The sequence below is a fragment of the Hylobates moloch genome, unplaced genomic scaffold (genome assembly GCF_009828535.3).
Source record: "Hylobates moloch isolate HMO894 unplaced genomic scaffold, HMol_V3 SCAFFOLD_16, whole genome shotgun sequence".
NCBI classification, from domain to species: Eukaryota; Metazoa; Chordata; class Mammalia; order Primates; family Hylobatidae; genus Hylobates; species Hylobates moloch.
This window is the reverse complement of record NW_026652291.1, coordinates 80657555-80680970: the sequence shown is the minus strand read 5'-3', so window position 1 is coordinate 80680970 and position 23416 is coordinate 80657555. Positions and strand designations below refer to the sequence as shown.

The 23416-nt window shown below is 36.3% G+C and overlaps 1 long non-coding RNA gene across 1 annotated transcript in view; it reads left to right on the top strand.

Moving 5' to 3' along the window:
• Positions 1-23209, top strand: part of LOC131381524 (uncharacterized) — a 28471-nt gene extending 5262 nt beyond the window's left edge. Inside the window, exon 2 of the long non-coding RNA XR_009210335.1 lies at positions 22977-23209. This is a non-coding gene — a long non-coding RNA (uncharacterized LOC131381524). The remainder of the gene's footprint in view (positions 1-22976) is intronic.
• The last annotated feature ends 207 nt before the right edge of the window (positions 23210-23416 follow it).

Sequence of the window (23416 nt, the reverse complement as noted above, 5' to 3'; positions counted from 1 at the left end):
TTTTCTGTATTAAGTTGAAAAAAAGAAATCTCACGCAGATTTTTAGCTGGTTTTCTTTGATGCCTTTTTCAATGTCCTGCAGTTGTTTCAACACGGAAACATTTCAGAGAAAAATGTGTTTGGGCTCCTGAAGACATATGTATTATGATTTTACAACCAGAAAACTTGGGCTTTGTAACTCAAATTGCAGAACTTATCTGAAGTTTACTTGTCTATCACCAATAAGAAAAAAGAGCGGAAATAAATATATAGCTAACAATATCAGTGACAAAATGAAAAAGTAGTCAAAGTAGAATCTTTCCCTTAAAAGTGGCTTTAAAATTCTAATTCTAGGATCAGATACATTGGAATTATCTTGAGTGTTTACTGAAAATATGGAATCTCCAGACATGGAACTCAAGAAATTTTATTTTTAACAAGTGGTTTTAGATGATTCTCAGATTCACTCAGAATTCGGAACCACAGTGTCAGTGAAGCAGATAACCTGAGAGTTCTCTTTAGGGAGCAACTATCTACAAATGGTGAAGAACTTAAATTAAGAGGTAGATAATGTAAGGATTGGGAATAATTGATATTAATATAAGGAGATATAGAATATGGAGGTTACCAATGTTGAGATCAAGCATATCCCAAAAGAACTATATACTTCCTGCATAACAGAGGGCCATGGCTAGAAGAAGAAATTGGCAGACCTACATTGGAATACATTTAACCAAGGAGGTGAAAGACCTCTGCAAGAAGAACTATGAAACACAGTTGAAAGACATTGTACATGACAAAAATAATTGGAAAAACCTCCCATGTTCATGGATAGGGAGAATCAATATCATTAAAATTAACTATACTGCCCAAATCTACAGATTGCATACAATTCCTATCAAATTACCAATATCATTTTTGACAAAATTAGAAAAAACAATTGTAAAATTCATATGGAACTGAAAAATAGCCTGAATGCCCAAAGCGATCCTAAGCAAAAATAATAAAGCTGGAGGCATCACATTATCTGACTCCAAACTATATATACTACAAGGCCATAGTAACCAAAGCAACATGATATTGATACAAAAATGGACACATAGATCAATGTAACAGGATAGAGAACCCAGAAATAAAGCCATAGTTACAACCAACTGATCTTTGACAACATTGACAAAAAATAAACAATGGGCACGGACACCCTATTCAATAAACAGTGCTGAGAAAAGTGACTAGCCACAAGCAGAAGATCAAAATGAGATCCCTACCTTTCACTGTATACAAAAAATAACTCAACGTGGATTAAGGACTTAAATGTAAGACCTGAAACTATAAAAATCCTAGAAGAAAACCTAGGAAAAATTCTACACAGTGTCCTAGGCAAATAATTTATGACTAAGACCTCAAAAGCAAATACAACAAAAACAAAAATAACAAATGGGGCTTAATTAAACTAAAGAGCTTCTGTACAGCAAAATAAACAACAGAATAAACAGACAACCTGCAGAATGGGAGAAAATATTTGCAAACTATGCATCTAACAAAGAACTAATATCCAGAGGCTATAAAGAACATAAAAAAACAAGAACAAAACAAATAACCTCATTACAAATGGGCAAAGTACGTGAACAAATACTTCTCAAAAAAGACATACAAGTGGCCAACAAATGTATGAAAAATGTCACTAATTATTAGATAAATGTAAATTAACATCATAAGATACTATCTCACATCAGTCAGAATGGCTATTATTAAAAAGTCAAAAAATAAACATATTGGCGAGGATATGGAGAAAAGGGAGCACTTACACACTTTTGGAGGGAATGTAAGTTAGTTCAATCCCTGTGTAAAACAGTTTGAAAGTTTCTCAAAGAACTAAAAATAGAGCTGCCACTTGACCCAGCAATCCACTATATATACCCAAAGGAAAATAAATAATTTTACAGAAAGACACCTGCACTTGCATATTTATTACAGGGCTGTTCACAATAGCAGAGTCATGGAATCAACTTAAGTATCCATCAGTGATGGACTGGATGAGTAGAATGTGGTATATATATGCCATGGAATACTGCATGGACACAGAAAATAAAATAATGTCTTTCATTAATATTCATGTGTTTTTATTCATTTCATGTCCTTCACAGCAATATGGATGGAGTTAGAGCCAATATATAAATATTTTTTATTCAGAAACAAAATCAAATACCACATGTTCTCATTTATTAGTGGGAGCTAAACAATGAGTACATGTGGGCATAAAGATGGAAATAATAGACATTGGGAAATCTATAAAGGGGATGAGAGGGGCATGAGGTGTTGAAAAAGTACCTATGGGTTACAGTGTTCACTGTTTAGGGGATGGGTTCACTGGAAGCCCAAACTCCAGCATTATGCAGTATACCCATGTAAAAAAAACCTGCACATATACCCCTGGAATCAACAATAAAAAAAAATTAAAATAAAATGTACTTGCATATCTTGTTTCTAACCCCAGCCCAGTCCTCTTTACAAAATACAATTGACCTTTTGACCTCTCTTCAAGCACTTCATCTCTTTGGGTTTCTTATACTCCACAGGGAGAATATGCTGAATAAAATTTATGTGATTTGGCTCTGTGTCCCCACACAAATCTCATCTTGAAGTGTAATCCCCATGTGTTGAGGGAGGGAAGTGATTGGAACAGTGATTTCCACCATGCTGTTTTAGTAATAGTGAGTGAATTCTCACGAGATCTGATGGTTTATAAGTGATAATTTTTCCTGCTCTCTCATACTCTCTTGTCTCTCTCCTGCTGCCGTGTAAGATGTGCCTGCTTCCCCCTCCACCAAGACTGTAAGTTTCCTGAGGCCTCTCAGCCATGCAGAACTGTGAATCAATTAAACCTCCTTTCTTTATAGATTACCCAGTCTCAAGTAGTATCTTTATAGCAGTGTGAGAATGGACTATTACACAAACCTTTAGTATTTAGCATAAAATATCATATAATAAACATGAAAATATATACTATATATGTGAGCTTTAAAAAAGTGACTGTTATATTTTGCCTATTTTATTTTTTTCATTCATCTATTTGCTCACTGAGCAAACTTCCAATAATTAATTATGCTAAGTACTATTTTAGGCCCTGGAAATAAAAAATGATAAAGAACTATGAATATATAATATATTGACTCATGTTCCAGATGTGCTATGTTTTGTATACATTAATTCATTTATTCTGCAAAGTTCTAATAATAAAAATTACATGTATTAAGTACTTCCAATGCACTAGATATTGCATGACTGATTGTATAAAAGAGTTATTTAGATAAACAACCAACTGAATGTATGTGTGTGTGTGTGTATGTAGTTGGCCCTACATGGATGTGTGTGTGTGTGTGTGTGTGTGTGTGTGTGTGTGTGTGTGTGTAGTTGTCCTCATGGATCCTGCATCCATGCATTCAACCAACCTCACACTGAAAATATTTTTTAAAAAATTTTGTCTATACTGAACATGTGTAGTTTTTTTTGTCATTTCCTAAACAATTATGCATAACAATCATTTACATAGCATTTACATTTTTAAGGCATTATAAGTAATATAGAGATGATTTAAAGTATACAAGAAGATATGCATAGGTTATTTGAATGCTGTATCATTTAATATCAGAGACTTGAGTACTTGCAGATTTTGATATCTGTGAGAGGTCCTGAAATCAATTCCCCATGGATATTGAAGGATGACAGTGTGTATGTGCATGTATGTGTATGTATTAAGATAGAGTTAGAGAAAGAGAGGGAGAGGGAAATTTATTTTTAAAAATTGGCTTATGAGGTCATGGAAATTGGCAAGTCTGAAATCTGCAGAGAAAGCAGCAGGCTGGAGACCTAGAAAAGAGTTGACATTACAGCTCAAGTCCAAAGGCAGAAATCCCTCTTCCTCTGTGGGGGAAGCAGGAGGATTAAATCTTTTGCTCTTATGGTCTTGAATTGATTGGATGTGGCCACTCAGGCCATGGAGGGTAATCTACTTTCACTAAAGGGCTACTGATTTAAATGTTAATTTTATCCAAAGATAGATTGCATAGTAATAGGTAGACTGGTGTTTAACAAAATGTCTAGGTACTATGGCCTAGCCAAGTTGACACATAAGGTTAATCACCACACTGCTTTACTTATATTGTATATTAGCAACTCTGTGAGGTATTATTATCAACTGTGTTTTACAGATCAAGAAATTGAGGAAAGGAGGATAAGCGTTTTGCCTTGGAGGAGAGTAATTGTAAAGAGTGAAAGACATTCAGACAGTTGTTCTAATTCAAACCAATATTCTGAACAATAATGCTTTCACTTCCAGGGGAAGAAATTTAGGCAAATTGAGATTAAGTAACTGGCCCGTGCCACTCAACTAGTAGGTGATGGATTCAGAATTTGAATCCAGATCTGATTGTAAAGGCTCTGTTGTTAACTCACCATACAGCAAACCTTTTCAGTCTCTGTCCCTAGGCAGCTCTCAGTCTGTTAGAAAAGTAAGATATGAAAATGAATAATTGGCATTGTTAGGAAATGATTATTTGGAGAGACTGGAGTCTTCCTGAAAAATATGGCCTCTGAACTTGGCTTTGTAAATAGTCAGATTGAAGAAGACACCATGAAATGGAAAGATATTCCATATTCATGAATTGGAAAAATCGACATTGTTAAAATGTTCATACTACCCAAAGCAATTTACCGATTCAATCCAATCCCTATCTAAATACCAATTATATTCTTCACATAAATAGAAAAAAATTTTAAAATTTATATGGAACCACAACAGATCTAGACTAGCCAAAACTGTCTTAAGTGAAAAGAACAAAACCAGAGGATTCACATTACCTGACTTTAAATTATACTACAGAGCGGTAGTAACCAAAATAGCATGGTACTGGCATAAAAACAGACACACAGACCAATGAAACAGAAGAGAGAACCAAGAAACAAAAATCCACACACCTACAGTGAACTTATTTTCAACAAAGTTGCCAAGAACATACACTGGAGAAAAGACAGTCTCTTCAATAAATGGTGCTGGGAAAACTGGATATCCATATACAAAAGAATTAAGCTAGACCCCTATCTCTCACCATATACAAAAATCAATTGTATTGATTAAATACTTAAATCTAAGACCTCAAACTATTGAACTACTACAAGAAAACATTGGGGAAACTCTCTAGAACATTGGTCTGGGCAAAAATTTCTTGACTAGTATCACACCAGTGAAGACGACCAAAGCAAAATGGACAAAAGGGATCGCCTCAAGTTAAAAACCTTCTGCATAGAAATGAAAACAATCAACAAAGTGAGAAGACAATCCACAGAATGGGAGAAAATATTTGCAAACTACCCATTTGACCCCATTTGACAAGGGACTAATAGTCAGAAATATACAAAGGGCTCAAACAACTCCATAGGAAAACAATTAATAATCTTATCAAAAAGTGGGCAAAAGATGTGAATAGTCATTTTTCAAAACACAAATGGCAAACAGGCATATGAAAAGGTGCCCAACATAATTGATCATCAGAGAAATACAAATCAAAATTAAAATGAGATAGCCTCTCACCCCAGTTAAAATGGCTTATAACTAAAAGTCAGGAGAAAAGGGAACACGTGTACACTTTTCGTGGAAATGCAAATTAGTACAACCACTATGGAAAACAGTTCGGCAGTTCCTCAAAAAACTAAAAATTGTGCTACTGTATGATCCAGTAATCCCATTGCTGGGTATATACCCAAAAGAAAGGAAATGAGTATATTGAAGAGATATCTGTACCCCCATGTTTATTGCAGCACTGTTCACAATAGCCATGATTTGGAGACTACCTAAGTGTCCATCAACAGATGAATGAATAAAGAAAATCCGGTATTTATACACAATGGAGTACTGTTCATCCATAAAAAGGAATGAGATCCTGTCATTTGCAACAACATAGATGGAAATGGAGATCACTATGTTAAGTGAAATAAGCCAGGCACAAAAGACAAATATCATGTATTCTCACTTACTTGTGGAATCTAAAAGTCAAAACAATTGAACACATGAATAAACAATGTAGAAGGATCATTACTAGAAGCTGGGCAGGGGAATGGGGACTTGGGGTAGAGTTGGGGATGGTTAATGGGTGCAAAAATAGAAAGAATGAGTAAGACCTGATATTTGATAGCATAGTGTGACTATAGTCAATAATAATTTAATTGTACATTTTAAAATAAACTAAAAGAGTATAACTGGATTGTTTGTAACATGAAGTATAAATGCTTGAGGGGATGGATACCCCATTCTCCATGATGTGCTTATCTCACATTTCCTGCCTGTATATTGTTCCCCCTCCCAAGTAGCTGGGATTACAGGCACCTGCCACCATACCTGGCTAAATTTTTTTGTATTTTTAGTAGAGATAGGGTTTTGCCATGTTGGATAGACTGGTCTCGAATGCCTGACCTCAACTGATCAGCCCACCTTGGCCTCCCAAAGTGCTGGGATTATAAGTGTGAACCACCGCGCCTGGCCACATGCCTGTATCAAAGCATCTCATGCACTCCACAAATATATACACATACTATATACCCATAAAAATTAAAAATAAAAAAATTCAAAAAAAGATACAATAATGAGGCTTTATTAGTTGGACAAAAGTACATTCCAGGAAAAATCTGGCATGTGAAATAAAATGAGTATAAAACAGCAAAGTGTATTAGGGAAAGAATGAGCATTTTGTTATTTCTCTAACTGATATGAAGTGGGGGTGAAGTGGGGTGGGGTGGGGTGGTGAGGCAGGAGATCAGAATGGCCAGTTAAAGCTAGGCTAGATATTATTTTGTGCTGGTAGGGAGACAATGAGGAATTTTTAACTGGGCAGAGATTTTATTAGACTTTAGTTTTACAAACAATGAGAAACTCTTTCAGAAAAAGTTGTGAAAGACTTTGAAATAGACAAAAAACTTTACTAGGTGTCTTCATTCGAAATATATGTTGTCTAAAGGACAGAGCACACCCTTCTGAGTTATTTGATTCTATGGGATTTGCATCTTTCATTGTCTCCGAGCTATTCAAAATTCTGTAAATTGCAGACCATGTCGATGCAAATGACTCTTGTTCATAGATGTGCAAATGAATTTTCTGGAGAATGGAAAATTAATTTTCCTCCCTACTGTGGAAAAAGCCAGGCGTGAATATATTAGTAAATTCATCTCAGCATCCCTTATTAACCTATATAAGTGTAGTACTTTAACTTCTCCTTTGAACTCATTGTAACATCTTACTTGCTCCCTCATTCATTAATTAGTTAAATAAAATCTACGACACATGTTTATTTTATAGTTGTATGTTATCATGTGACCTTAAATTTTTTTTAACTTGTCTGTCCTAAGTGAAGAGACAATGTGCTTCCTATGAAGGCAGCGGTAGCACACGCAGATGGAGGGAAGGCAGTAAAGTAGAGAGTGCTTTATACTGACTTTGTACTGACAAAACCTAGTGTACTGGCTTTGTACTGACAAGTCCTAGTATATAGGCTTTGTACTGACGAGACCTAGTGCTCTGATGAGATATGGGAAGTGATGAATTATGAGGGTTCAAAAATGATTCCTCGATTTCTGGCATGAGTGATTACATAGATAATTTCTTTTATCAAGATATGACCCACAGGACAAAAGATATCAAGGTAGAAATTACAGTGGGTTACTAGATATTTGGTTGTGGAGTTCAGAAGTATCTGATGCTAGAGGTGCTGATTTGAGAGTCATACATTTATAGATGTAAATTCACGAGACGAAATTTAAACATTAAGGAAGAATTGTAAGGTGAAACGACAAGTGGGCACAAACATTTTAAGGATGAGCAGAGTCAGAAGATCTAGTAAAAGAGATGGGAAATAAATATGTTTATTTTTGGATGAAGTTAGAGAAGTCAGGGGAGAACAGTGTTTTTAGAGGAAAGACTAGTCCACAGTGTCAAATGCTGGAATTTTCCGTCAGTTGGGCTTGGCAATGTGAAAGTCAGTGGTGGCCATTGCCAATTTAAGTGTCGTGGGGTGTGTGTGTGTGTGTGTGTGTGTGTGTGTGTAGAATGATCAAAAGCAAAAACAGGGTGTTGGGAATTTGAAAATCTGACAGAAAGTAAGGAAAGCTGTGGGAAAGAAGGTATGAATGGGTGAAAAATCAAGGGAATTTTTAAGATTGAACATAGCATAAGGGGAAGGAGTCATCTGAAGACAAGGAAGAGAGAGAAGGAACTAAATTTAAAAAGCTCCAAGTTAGATCAAAATACATCGGACTCAGAGTCCAAGTGGAAACAACTTTCAAAAGGAGGAAGAAGATGTTTGACCCTGAGGTTCAAGGAAAAGAGGAACAGCTGGGAGCAGCACCACAGATAGCTTCTAAAGTTGCAGAGCAGGAAGGTGAAATATACGTTACTTGATAACTCTTAATATCATGTACTCAGAGTGAAGGAGTGAAATTCAGGAGGAAAGGAAAAAGTATGCCTAATCCCGGAATTGAATGGGAGTGGGAAAGCTGATAAAAGATAAACTCTTCATGGTAAAATTAATCTGGTATAAGTAGCTTTTCTCCTGGCGTACTGTTCTTTGCAAGGTTTTATTTGCAGGTATGAAACCCCTGGTTCGTGGATGGTTGCTAAGAGATATGCCTACTCTGAAATATCTTTTTCACCTTCCTTTCCTTTTCACTATTACACTCTTCAGTTCATTAGAAAACTATGGGGGAAAGGATTAGTCTCCTCAAACCTCCGTTAGATATGTGTACCTGGCAACGGTCCCTCTAAAAACATAGTACATCATTTTAGCTCCATTATTGAAACAGTAAGTCATAAGATGATGTAATATACAACAGATAATTTCCAGTGGGGTAAAATTGTAACAACCACCATTGTGGGCGGGTGAGAACAAACACAGTGTATAGGTTAGGAAGGGCAGCTCTTTATACTAAGAATGGAAAATATCCAAAAGGAAGGGGACGATATGAAGATGAACTTCATCTCACAGTTTTGCCTAAACAGCCCAGAATATGGATAATCATGGTTACTTACCTCTAGCAGTGTAGTATTGATAGGTAATGACACAGTCATTTAAGAATGATTCTTTCCTATTTGATATTCTCCCAGATCACTGCTCTAAGTGCTTTACATGTGTTATATTGTTTAATCCTTACAACCACGCCTAAGTTAGATTATTATTCTTGTTTTACAAATGCAGAAGTCATTGAGTTAAGTCATTGAGTTAAAAGAAAAACCTTGTAATTCACATAGCATGTAGTGAAGCTTCAAACCCAATTGCATTGATGCAGTTGTGGATACCCTACCTCATTTTGCCAACTGCCTATGTGGACTACAGTAACTTGTTGCGCTCCTGTGTGCTATGCAGTGCCTGTTACAAGGACTCTCACTACAAGTCTGGGTGTTTTTTATTTCACTTGCCTTCTCCATGTGCTGCGATTCTTAAACTTTACTGCACTCAAGGGAACTTATAAAGAAATCAGATTCTAAGGTTCCAACCCCAGAAATTCTAATTCTAGAAGTCTGACTATGTCCCATGAATTTGCACTCTAAGCAGACTTCCTAGGTCACTCTGAAACAGGTAGTCTGTAGACCACACTTTAAGAGTTATCTTCAAGGATTGGGCTAGTTTTAGTTTCTAGTCCTTTCTTGTGTATCTTAATGTAAATAATTGGAAACTGTTGGGTTAAATTCCATAGTTAGTATTGTACAAGTATGTGTAAATACGTTTTATGGCTGAAAATGAAATGTTGAGTAATTTTTGTGGATTAGTAATATCTTTAAAAAGCACTCCTATTTCTAGGAGACATTTTTATTACATCAGTATGTTGTCTGAACCTGCCTCTTTGTGGGGAAATCTTAAAAATTTTATATAAAATAGACAATTCTCCCAGAATTATGGCATTATAACTTACTCAACAGCTTTGGAAACACAATAAAAGAAATATTATGAACTTACTATTCTTTCTCTTTACTGTTGACATTAAGATGTGCCCTTAAAATTATAACTGTATGTATTTATACCGTACATGAAAAATGTATACATTTCATAGATATAAGTATATAGGAGCAATCCACTTCTGCTTCGTTGCTTTTAACATTTTGTTTTCAGTTTTCTAACAAAGGTCATCTTTCTATTCAGTCCAGGAATCCAATCTCTATCTAGTGTTGACGTAAGGGAACAATAGGCTATTTTTAAAATGTCAGTTATAATCTCTAAATGGAGTGCTTGGGTGGCCAATTTCATGTTTCTGAATTTTGGTGGTGGTAGAGGTTTTTAGTGCCAGGTGTGTGGGGATTTGATTCCTGTGTAGAAGGATAAAGCAGGAACAACATAAGATAGGTGCTGAGAAAATTAATTGGCCTTTACAAGCCATTTGTCACAAGGTACAGGGTAGTTCAACGCACAATGCATAATGTGTGCAGCAAGACCAGGTGTGTATTGGGTTATCTATGGTAACATCCTGATAGCTACTTGAAATCTGGCTGGTACTAGCCAAGCAACAGAAAATATTCAGTTGGTTGAAATAAGATAGGTAATGACATTTTTTTATTTAGGTGATCTGTCCACTCAAGGCAGAATGCCACCCAGTGGTAGTCTGATAGGAGTGGCAAGGGCTTGGTGGTAAAAATGATGATGAAGAAACAGCTTACAAGCTATACATACCATAAGAGAACCTAGGACTCATTCGCAATATAATTCCAGGTAGACAAGTGATATATTTAGCTTAGTAAGAATTGGTGCAGAAATTGGGGTCAATGGTTCTGTACTGTTAGAGGAGGTTCATTGGCAAATATATCTGAGAATCTGGGAAACATTTCCCTGGAGAGCCTTTTTTTCTTTTTTTAAAAAATCATGACGCACTTACAAATACCTCTTCTAAGTTCTAAAGAGACAAGCAAAAGTATAGTGCATAAGCCATAATGACTGAAAAAAAATATAAAAGACAAAGTGAAAGGAAAATAAGGAAGAACAATGAAATGGGGCTACAAGAGAGAGAACTAGAGATATGTGCTATAAAATTCTCACAGTGTCTGAAGGTGGGACAGCACATCAATTTTGAATTTCCTAATGAGCCAAAACCAAGAGGGAATCAGGACAAGTTGCAAGATTCAAATTGTCCATATTATACCAGCTTGAGGGGAGGCTGTGGCCTTGAAGTCTAAAGGAAGTTCCCCCATAGTTGTTGCAAGGGAGACAGAGTGAGACAGTGTGCAACAAGATTTTCTTACAACATTTTTATAGCATTTTTAGGTATAGGATACGTCATTAAACAAAGCACAATTTTTAAAAAGTGATTCTTTTATTGTCTGGGAAGGCCTAGACAATATAGTCTGGATTTATTGGTTGGATAAACACAGAGGAACAAGAGAGCAGCAAAATTGTACCATACATGCAGCAGGCCATGCTCTACAAGGGCCTCTGAGGATGCAGCGGAGAGGTACCCTGGGTAATTTCTGGCAAATCTTTCAGTATTGTTATTCTATGTTAGTGATAGTGGGAAGATTCATAAGTCTTAAATATTTACTGAGTACAGGATAAAGTTCTCATACTTTTATTAAAATAAAGGAGTTTAAGTCTGTATTGAAGAGATAGAAGTCTATAGTTCCAACCACAGGCAAATTAAAACATTCCTAAAACTAGACTCATTTTTGTGTTGGCTCCAACACTTGAACAAATTAGAGACTGAATCCTCATAGTTTAAAGCCTTAGAGCATCTTTGAGACTATTGTAGTTTGGAAAATTTCCCATGCAGAAATAATTAATTGATCATTAGGCCATAAAAAAATCTTACTCAGGATATCTAACTTTAATTATAGTGGCTGGCCAGTGATACATAGCTTAAATTACTCCTTAGTAACTAAAGGAGGTTTTCTGTCAATTCATATGACAAATATCTGTCAAAATTTATGAGAGTCAGCATTCCTTGTGCTGTTAGCTCACCAGGCCCTTTGTCTCTTGAGACCAGTGTGAGTCTATTAGATCATATCCCTAGTATTGAGGAGAGCACTTAATTGTTCTCCTAGGTGTGAGGTAGGAATGGACTACATCTATTAGGTAATCTACAATGTGTCAGTGGGCAAGTGTACCCTATGTGATGATAATGATAATGATATCATAATAGTGATTTTACTGAATATTTACTACATATACTTGAAACTTGCTAAGCACATTATGCACTTTATTTCATTTAGTTTTTGACATTCATTTAGTTATTATTAAGTATAATTGTTTTCAACTTGCAACTATGGAAACAAGAGTTTAAAGAGCTTACTTACATTTGCACACCTACAAGGTAGAATGTACACCCAGGTGGAAATAGGAAAGTCTGTATTCTTGTCTATTTGGGAAGAACAACATTTGCCTTTTCATCTTTGCATTTCACCATCTGACCTACAGATTATAGATCTCATAACAGAGTTCAAATTAAGGGCCTTTTGCTGTTTAGCATGGAGGGAATGTGTTGCCAGGCCCAAGGCTTAGCCATTGTCCCTGGATGGGAGCCACCTGCCAAATTTCTTGAAACATAACTGTTAAATATTATTATATCCAGCAGAGTAGATTCAATTTTTCAGAATATTTTCCATGTCATTTAGAATCCTTAATGATTAGAGTATTATTTAGAGATTTTAAATAATTTTATAGAACATGAATTATATTTTATTGTTTAAATTAAAATATTATTTTAATGTTAAAAAACTTTAAACTTCTAACTATGTCTTCAAAGTACTGTTAGTTATATCTATGACTTCTTTGATGCTGGAGACTTTGTCAGGTTCACTACTGGTATGGTAGTCTTTCAATGGGCAATTTTGATTCACTTTTGAAAATGTTATTCACAAAATAATTTCCAGAAAGATATGATAAATAAGCAGGAATTACTTGTACATTTTATCTTCATAGTGTAAATCTTGGGATAGTGCAAAATGCTCTGATCTCAAGAAATGCTATTTATACACACAAAAATGTAAGAATGAAAAATATTTGTCCGTATATATGGTTAAAATTATTCTCTGCTGTTATTGGTTTCATGCTGTAGAAACAAACCCTGAAGGGTACTGATAAGTTGCCTTAAGGCAATTATGCTTTTAGGCCATTTATCCTAATGCATTTCTAATATGAAGTCATATGCTCTTTTTCATTTTATAAGGAAACTGTCCTGGTGTCTGAGAGCTTAGAGTTTATAAAAGACCTATATGAAAGGATTAATCAGGTGAGGTCTTTTGGAAGAGCTAACTTTTATACTAGATTTGTAAATAATTAATAAAATAGATTATTCTATAAGGACAAAGAATATAGGAAAATGGAGATAGCAATTTAAAACACCATGAGGCTAAGGAGGAGGAACACTGGGTACATGATATATAAGAAATTAAGAAAGATGGAAGATGGCCGAATAGGAACAGCTCCAGTCTACAGCTCCCAGTGTGAGCGACACAGAAGGCGGGTGATTTCTGCATTTCCAACTGAGCTTTGAAGAGAGTAGTGGTTCTCCCGGCATGTAGCTTGAGATCTGAGAATGGGCAGACTGCTGCCTCAAGTGGGTCCCTGACCCCCGAGTAGCCTAACTGGGAGGCACCCCCCAGTAGGGGCGGACTGACACCTCACACAGCCAGGTACTCCTCTGAGACAAAACTTCCAGAGGAATGATCAGGCAGCAGCATTTGTGGTTCACCAATATCTGCTGTTCTGCGGCCACCACTGCTGATACCCAGGCAAACAGGGTATGGAGTGGACCTTCAGCAAACTCCAACAGACCTGCAGCTGAGGGGCCTGACTGTTAGAAGGAAAACTAACGAACAGAAAGAATACCCATACCAAAAACCCATCTGTACATCACCATCATCAAAGACCAAAGGTAGATAAAACCACAAAGATGGGGAAAAAACAGACTAGAAAAACCAGAAACTCTAAAAATCAGAGCGCCTCTCCTCCTCCAAAGGAACGCAGCTCCTCACCAGCAATGGAACAAAGCTGGACAGAGAATGACTTTGACAAGTTGAGAGAAGAAGGCTTCAGAAGATCAAACTACTCCGAGCTAAAGGAGGAAGTTTGAACCAATGGCAAAGAAGTTAAAAACCTTGAAAAAAAATTAGACGAATGGCTAACTAGAATAACCAATGCAGAGAAGTCCTTAAAGGACCTGATGGAGCTGAAAACCACCGCATGAGAACTACATGACGAATGCACAAGCCTCAATAGCCAGTGCAATCAACTGGAAGAAAGGGAATCAGCGATGGAAGACGAAATGAATGAAATCAAGCGAGAAGAGAAGTTTAGAGAAAAAAGAATAAAAAGAAATGAACAAAGCCTCCAAGAAATATGGGACTATGTGAAAAGACCAAATCTATGTCTAATTGGTGTACCTGAAAGTGATGGTGAAAGTGGAACCAAGTAGGAAAACACTCTGCAGGATATTATCCAGGAGAACTTCCCCAATCGAGCAAGGCCGGCCAACATTCTAATTCAGGAAATACAGAGAATGCCACAAAGATACTTCTCGAGAAGAGCAACTCCAAGACACATAATTGTCAGATTCACCAAAATTGAAATGAAGGAAAAAATGTTAAGGGCAGCCAGAGAGAAAGATCGGGTTACCCACAAAGGGAAGCCCATCAGACTAAGAGCGGATCTCTTGGCAGAAACTCTACAAGCCAGAAGAGAGTGGGGACCAATATTCAACATTCTTAAAGGAAAGAGTTTTCAACCCAGAATCTCATATCCAGCTAAACTAAGCTTCATAAGTGAAGGAGAAATAAAATCCTTTACAGACAAGCAAATGCTGAGAGATTTTGTCACCACCAGGCCTGCCCTAAAAGAGCTCCAGAAGGAAGCACTAAACATGGAAAGGAACAACCCGTACCAGCCACTGCAAAAACATGCCAAATTGTAAAGACCATCAATACTAGGAAGAAACTGCATCAACTAATGAGCAAAATAACCAGCTAACATCATAATGACAGGATCAGATTCACACATAACAATATTAACTTTAAATGTAAATGGGCTAAATCCTCCAATTAAAAGACACAGAGTGGCAAATTGGATAAAGAGTCAAGACCCATCAGTGTGCCTTATTCAGGAAACCCATCTCACGTGCAGAGACACACATAGGCTCAAAATAAAGGGATGGAGGAAGATCTATCAAGCAAATGGAAAACAAAAAAAAGCAGGGGTTGCAATCCTAGTCTCTGATAAAACAGACTTTAAGCCAACAAAGATCAAAAGAGACAAGGCCATTACATAATGGTAAAGGGATCAATTCAACAAGAAGAACTGACTATCCTAAATATATATGCACCCAATACAGGAGCACCCAGATTCACAAAGCAAGTCCTGAGTGACCTACAAAGAGACTTAGACTCCCACACAATAAAAATGGGAGACTTTAACACACCACTGTCAACATTAGACAGATCAACGAGACAGAAAGTTAACAAGGATATCCAAGAATTGAACTCAGCTCTGCACCAAGCAGACCTAATAGACATCTACAGAATTCTCCACCCCAAATCAACAGAATATACATTATTTTCAGCACCACACCACACCTATTCCAAAACTGACCACATAGTCGGAAGTAAAGCACTCCTGAGCAAAGGTAAAAGAACAGAAATTATAACAAACTGTCTCTCAGACCACAGTGCAATCAAACAAGAACTCAGGATTAAGAAACTCACTCAAAACCGCTCAACTACATGGAAACTGAACAACCTGCTCCTGAATGACTACTGGGTATATAACAAAATGAAGGCAGAAATAAAGATGTTCTTTGAAACCAATGAGAGCAAAGACACAACATACCTGAATCTCTGGGACACATTCAAAGCAGTGTGTAGAGGGAAATTTATAGCACTAAATGCCCACAAGAGAAAGCAGGAAAGATCTAAAATTGACACTCTAACATCACAATTAAAAGAACTAGAGAAGCAAGAGCAAACACATTCAAAAGCTAGCAGAAGACAAGAAATAACTAAGATCAGAGCAGAACTGAAGGAAATAGAGATACAAAAAACCCTTCAAAAAATCAATGAATCCAGGAGTTGTTTTTTTGAAAAGATCAACCAAATTGATAGACTGCTAGCAAGACTAATAAAGAAGAAAAGAGAGAAGAACCAAATAGACATAATAAAAAATGATAAAGGGGATATCACCACCGATCCCACAGAAATACAAACTACCCTCAGAGAATACTATAAACACCTCTACACAAATAAACTAGAAAATCTAGAAGAAATGGATAAATTCCTAGTCACATACACCCTCCCAAGACTAAACGAGGAAGAAGTGGAATCTCTGAATAGACCAATAACAGGATCTGAAATTGAGGCAATAATTAATAGCTTACCAACCAATAAGGTCTAGGACCAGATGGATTCACAGCTGAAATCTACCAGAGGTACAAGGAGGAGCTGGTACCATTCCTTCTGAAACTATTCCAATCAATTGAAAAAGAGGGAATCTTCCCTAACTCATTTTATGAGGCCAGCATCATTCTGATACCAAAGCCTGGCAGAGACACGACAAAAAAACAGAATTTTAGACCAATATCTTTGATGAACATTGATGCAAAAATCCTCAAGAAAATACTGGCAAACCGAATCCAGCAACCCATTAAAAAGCTTATCCACCATGATCAAGTGGGCTTCATCCCTGGGATGTAAGGCTGGTTCAATGTATGCAAATCAATAAACATAATCCAGCATATAAATAGAACTAAAGACAAAAACCACATGATTGTCTCAATAGATGCAGAAAAGGCCTTTGACAAAATTCAACAACCCTTCATGCTAAAAACTCTCCATAAATTAGGTATTGATGGGACGTATCTCAAAATAATAAGAGCTGTTTATGACAAACCCCCAGCCAATATCATACTGAATGGACAAAAACTGGAAGCACTCCCTTTGAAAACTGGCACAAGACAGGGATGCCCTCTCTCACCACTCCTATTCAACTTAGTGTTGGAAGTTCTGGCCAGGGCAATCAGGCAGGAGAAGGAAATAAAGGGTATTCAAGTAGGAAAAGAGGAAGTCAAATTGTCCCTGTTTGCAGATGACATGATTGTATATCTAGAAAGCCCCATTGTCTCAGCCCCAAAATCTCCTTAAGCTGATAAGCAGCTTCAGCAAAGTCTCAGGATACAAAATCAATGTGCAAAAATCACAGGCATTCTTATACACCAATAACAGACAAACAGCCAAATCATGAGTGAACTCCCATTCACAATTGCTTCAAAGAGAATAAAATACCTAGGAATCCAACTTAACAAGGGATGTGAAGAACCTCTTCAAGGAGAACTACAAACCACTGCTCTATGAAATAAAAGAGGATACAAATGGAAGAACATTCCATGCTCATGGGTAGGAAGAATCAGTATTGTGAAAATGGCCATACTGCCCAAGGTTATTTATAGATTCAATATCATCTCCATCAAGCTACCAATGACTTTCTTCACAGTGTTGGAAAAAACTACTTTAAAGTTCATATGGAACCAAAAAGGAGCCCGCATTGCCAAGTCAATCCTAAGCCAAAAGAACAAAGCTGGAGGCATCACGCTACCTGACTTCAAACTATACTACAAGGCTACAGTAACCAAAACAGCATGGTACTGGTACCAAAACAGAGATATAGACCAATGGAACAGAACAGAGCCCTCAGAAATAATGCCGCATATCTACAACTATCTGATCTTTGACAAACCTGGTGAAAAGAAGCAATGGGGAAAGGATTCCCTATTTAATAAATGGTGCTTGGAAAACTGGCTAGCCATATGTAGAAAGCTGAAACTGGATCCCTTGCTTACATCTTATACAAAAATTAATTCAAGATGGTTTAAAGACTTACATGTTGGACCTAAAACCATAAAAACCCTAGAAGAAAACCTAGGCAATACCATTCAGGACATAGGCATGGGCAAGGACTTCATGTCTAAAACACCAAAAGCAATGGCAACAAAAGCCAAAATTGACGAATGAGATCTAATTAAACTGAAGAGCTTCTGCACAGCAAAAGAAACTACCATCAGAGTGCACAGGCAAGCTACATAATGGGAGAAAATTTTTGCAACCTACTCATCTGACAAAGGGCTAATATCCAGAATCTACAATGAACTCAAACAAATTTACAAGAAAAAAACAACCCCATCAAAAAGTGGGCGAAGGATATGAACAGATGCTTCTCAAAAGAAGACATTTATGCAGCCAAAAAACACATGCAAAAATGCTCATCATCACTGGCCATCAGAGAAATGCAAATCAAAACCACAATGAGATACCATCTCACACCAATTAGAATGGCAATCATTAAAAAGTCAAGCAACAGCAGGTGCTGGAGAGGATGTGGAGAAATAAGAACACTTTTACACTGTTGGTGGGAGTGTAAACTAGTTCAACCATTGTGGAAGTCAGTGTGGCGATTCCTCAGGGATCTAGAACTAGAAATACCATTTGACCCAGCCATCCCATTACTGGGTATATATCCAAAGGACTATAAATCATGCTGCTATAAAGACACATGCACATGTATGTTTATTGCGGCACTATTCACCATAGCAAAGACTTGGAGCCAACCCAAATGTCCAACAATGATAGACTGGATTAAGAAAATGTGGCACATATACACCATGGAATACTATGCAGCCATAAAAAATGATGAGTTCATGTCCTTTGTAGGGACATCGATGAAGCTGGAAACCGTCATTCTCAGCAAACTTTTGCAAGGACAAAAAACCAGACACCGCATGTTCTCACTCATAGGTGGGAATTGAACAATGAGAACACATGGACACAGGAAGGGGAACATCACACTCCGGGGACTGTTGTGGGTTGGGGATAGGGGGCAGGGATAGCATTAGGAGATATATCTAATGCTAAATGACGAGTTAATGGGTGCAGCACACCAACATGACACATGTATACATGTGTAACAAACCTGCGCATTGTACACATGTACCCTAAAACTTAAAGTATAATAATAATAAAATTAAAAAAAAAGAAAGATGGAGAGGGAAGTGAATAGAAATGTAAGTCTTTGAGGTTAGGACTGAGACATTTAAATTAGAGTCATAGGTGATGTAAAATTTTATATTTACAGATATTTTTGTGTATCATATGTCAGAAAAACAAATGAAAGACTAATTTCATAATTTTGTATGAGACATCAGTAAAAGTAACAGTGATTTGTTTAGTAAATTTCATATTAAGCTTCCTCTATTTGGTACTAATATTTAGTGGTGAATAAATATGACTAAATATAAATATTATGACTCACTTTGGTCATAGTCTTATAGAGGAGTCTGGAGTGCATGGACTACAAAAATAGGTGCTGCAGTAACAAAAATAGATTAAAAATATTTCTGATTGAGAAAGTGAAGGCTATTTAATGGAGGTGACTTTTAAGCTGGACTTTCAAAGGTTAATATCATTCCAATAAGCACAAGAGAAAAGCTATTCCAGGTGGAAAGGCCAGGGCTGGCCAAGGGTACGGACAGGACTGTTGGTCAGGAAGTTGGAAGGAGTATGCAAAATACTGAGAGGTGTTTTAAGCCCCTTGTAAAATCACAGTCTCTTTACATTTACATGTAGATCAGCTCTGAGTACATAAGAAGACCTGATTAAATGTGCCAGTGATCTTTTCCTACTAGTTTCTTATGTGAGAATTATGATGTGATTGAATAGAATCACACTTCTATTCACAACTGATAGAACTGTGGAGTAGAGTGCCAAAAAGCTAGGTAGGTTGGCATCATATCTGATACGTATAAGCAATCAAAAATTTATTCCTTGCCTTCACAGATATCTTCTAATTCCATTCTCTCAAAAACTTTATAAATTAGTGTGAGTAAAGATTCTATCCCTTTGTGGTAATTTAGATTTACAAATACTTGCCAAGGTTACTTAATTGGTAAGTGGCGGAAAGGGATTTGTACCCAGGTTTTCTGGTGTCAGGTTTAGTCTACACCACACACGCAAAATGACAGAGATGTAACCATTTTAACAGATTAATACTATGAGAGGAGAATCAGCAGAGAGAGCAGTAAAGAATTTACCTGAAAATCTTTAATTTCCTGGCAATGGAGCCTTATAGTTCTTGTTTTTTAAGAGACAGCATTCTTCTGTTAGTTGATAGGCTATAAAGAAGCCAACTGCTGCGATATACTATTAAACAGCTATCTCTTAATTTGAAATCTGTTGGTCTGGTCATGCCCCATTTAGTTGTTATTTGAATGGACAATGGTGAACCTATCTTCTGTAACAAATAGAAATGAATGAGCTTTTATTAAGGGGATCCATATTCAATCAAGTTCATGTTTACTCATAATTTTATTACAAGGACAAAGGGGAGAGAATGATCCTTTAAAGAATTACTGTAGGATGTTTAGAAAAATAAACACTCCCCCAAATACAGAATTACTATCTTCCCTTATACACTCCTGTTTTTTTTTTAAACCTCATCAAGGAATTTCAGGTGTTTTATTGATAGCCCCATCAATCTTCGCAATATTCCTGTAAGTCAGGTAGGTGGCAAGAATTACTAGTAAGAGGAGAAGAAATTTAATATGTTTATTTGTTCCAAGAAAAAGACACATGAAGACTTGTAGTAAGAACCCTTTAGTTTGAAATATTTCACAGAATAGCAGGGGAATAAATTATTCAAGGGAGAAAAAATTAAATATAATGAATCTTTCAGAATATGGAAAGTTTTCTCATAACAAATGAAAATAGAAAATAAATCATAATGAATATTAAAAATAGAAAAATATGACATTTCAGCTAAATTCAATAAACATTTATTGAGTGCCTAATGAATTTAAACTTTAATCATTTTCTGTTTCCATTTATATTGAAGAATGCTATTTCTTAAGTGCCAAGTGTTAAAAATATTTTTAAAATGCTGAAGGCATCTCTTGATAATATAAGCAGTACATGAAAATGAGTTTTAATAATGATTCAAGTTGTGGGTTGTTGTGAGGAAGGAGAGACAATAAAAATCCTTAGCAGGACCTCTGCTGAAGTGTCGAATACATTATAAAAAGGCAAATAAAGATAGGTATAACCTTTGTCTTTAAGCACAGAGTATGGAAAAGTGTTAAAGGATAATGATTAGCTATTCATCCTCACTATGGGCATAATAAAAGGAAAAAACTATAAGAAATTTTTAGTTGATAATGGGAAAGATTTCTCAACAATGATCATTGCCTAATGCAGTGCTAGACTGGGCAATTAATGCAAGTTGTGGAACATTTTTAGAGAAGAAAAGAGGTGAAGATACATGGGTATGTGACTATTAATGTCCCTGGCCTGAGTGTGTGAGTGTATGTCTGTGTACATGTATTTTAAGGCTGTATTTTTAAGAGATTGCTTAATTCTTTTTATAAAATATGGGGATAGGAAGGAAGTTCAAGGATGGATTGTTGATCTTTTTAGTTTATTTCTTTAATGTTTCTGACTCTGTAAGTCTAGGAAAATGTTTTAATGTTAAAATTTGCTATTTCCAGCAATCAAAATTGTGTCCAAAGCAATTAAGTGAAGATGGAAAAATAAGTTGCTCAGTGTGTGTATGTACATATTGTGAGATGTCTCCAGATTTTAAGGAAGGCTAAGACACCTTTTGTCCATGTCGGTTAGAAGTCCAAAGCCATTTAAGCCTAGTGGTTCATGACTGACAGAAATAAAGGGTCTCCAGCTGCTAGTGACTTGATCTTTCAGAAGTATATATCTCTTCCGGAAGCACAGAGATTTTAAAAGAGAAGTTGGTGAATAAGGCAATTCTTAACCTAAAAGATAGGCGTTCTAAGATTTTAAGAGTGGGGCCAGAAGGCATGGGGAAGACATAATAATAGCAGAAGTACTTTCAACCATACCATATAGGAGACCACCCATAATGAAGGTGAGCATAGGAACAAGAGATGGTAAAATAGTAAATTGATAAAGTGACTAAGAGAAAATGGGAAGAGTGAAAGAAATCACAAAAGGATAAGAAAGCTGAGCAGAGAGAGAGAGAATCTGGTTATGAGTGAGACATGAAATGCAGAAGGAATAAAAAAGAGACAGAGGGTTGGGCATGGTGGCTCACGCCTATAATCCCAGCACTTTGGGAGGCTGAGGTGGGCAGACCACCTGAGGTCAGGAGTTCAAGAACAGCCTAGCCAACATGGTGAAACCCCATTTCCATTAAAAATACAAAAATTAGCCGGGTGTGGTGGCGGGTGCCTGTAATCCCAGCTACTTGGGAGGCTGAGGCAGGAGAATTGCTTGAACCTGGGAAACGGACGTGGCAGTGAGCCAAAATCGTGTCATTGTAGTCTAGCCTGGGCAGCAAGAGTGAAACTCCATCTCAAAAAAAAAAAAAAAAGCCCTCAAAACTATGTTCTGATTCTAAAGTAGCTAAAGGAAGTGTCTACACATTGCTAAACAACCAATGAATTAAGTGTAAAACTTACTTAAAATTGTTGTTTTGCATTTTGCAGACTTAGTCTTAGCTACCCTTTTTTTAAAAAAAAAAAAACTTATTTTCATCTCCCCTTATTCCCTCCTCATCTCGTTTCCACTTCTCATTGTATGTATGTATGTATGTATGTATCCATCCATCCACCTATCATCTAGCTATTTCTGTGTATTTAATTTGATTCTTATATCAAATCCTCCAAGATGTAACAGGTTAAAGTTGATTGTAGTTGTCATAATATTAAAAGCTCTTAAATAATTTGAATGTGGACCCAAAATTAGATCAGTGTTTCTCTAGTGTGGTTCAAACCTTGAACAAGTTATACTTTTATTAAAATGTAGATTAATTGATTAAGAATCTTTAGAGATGGTTATGGTGACAATCTATATGCTAGACTGTATTTTAAACACGTTTACATGATGAGATTTATGCACTTTAATATTTGATAAGTATTACTGTAGAGTAAATATATAGAAACCTAGAAGTGATAAACTTTTCTGATTTTAGATATACAGGCTTTTAGGAATACTGATGTGAGTGTTGAGGCCAGAAAAATGAAGCCGGGTGGTACTGGAGGAGAATCTCCGAAGACTGCTCTCAGTAGGCTGACAACAAGTTAAGATGAATGTGTAACTGTTTTCTACATTCTTCTTACTGCTATAAAAATAATTGACATGCAGCATGCTTAACTTCATTCAGCTGTAAGCCTTGTAAGACCATCAATAAAAATTTAAAAATTCTATTCCTGTTCTTTCATTTTTCTAGTTTCCCTGGGTGTCTCTCATCACCCTGCCTAATCCTTTCTCTACAAAACTTTTCTTCTTGACACTTGAGCTCTACTTTTATTACTTTTTCCATTATGCAAAAGGTAACTTGAAAAAACTGTATAAAAGGTTTATGCGTTTATGTTTCAGTTTTGACAGTTGTGGAAAAAAGTGAAATTGGTT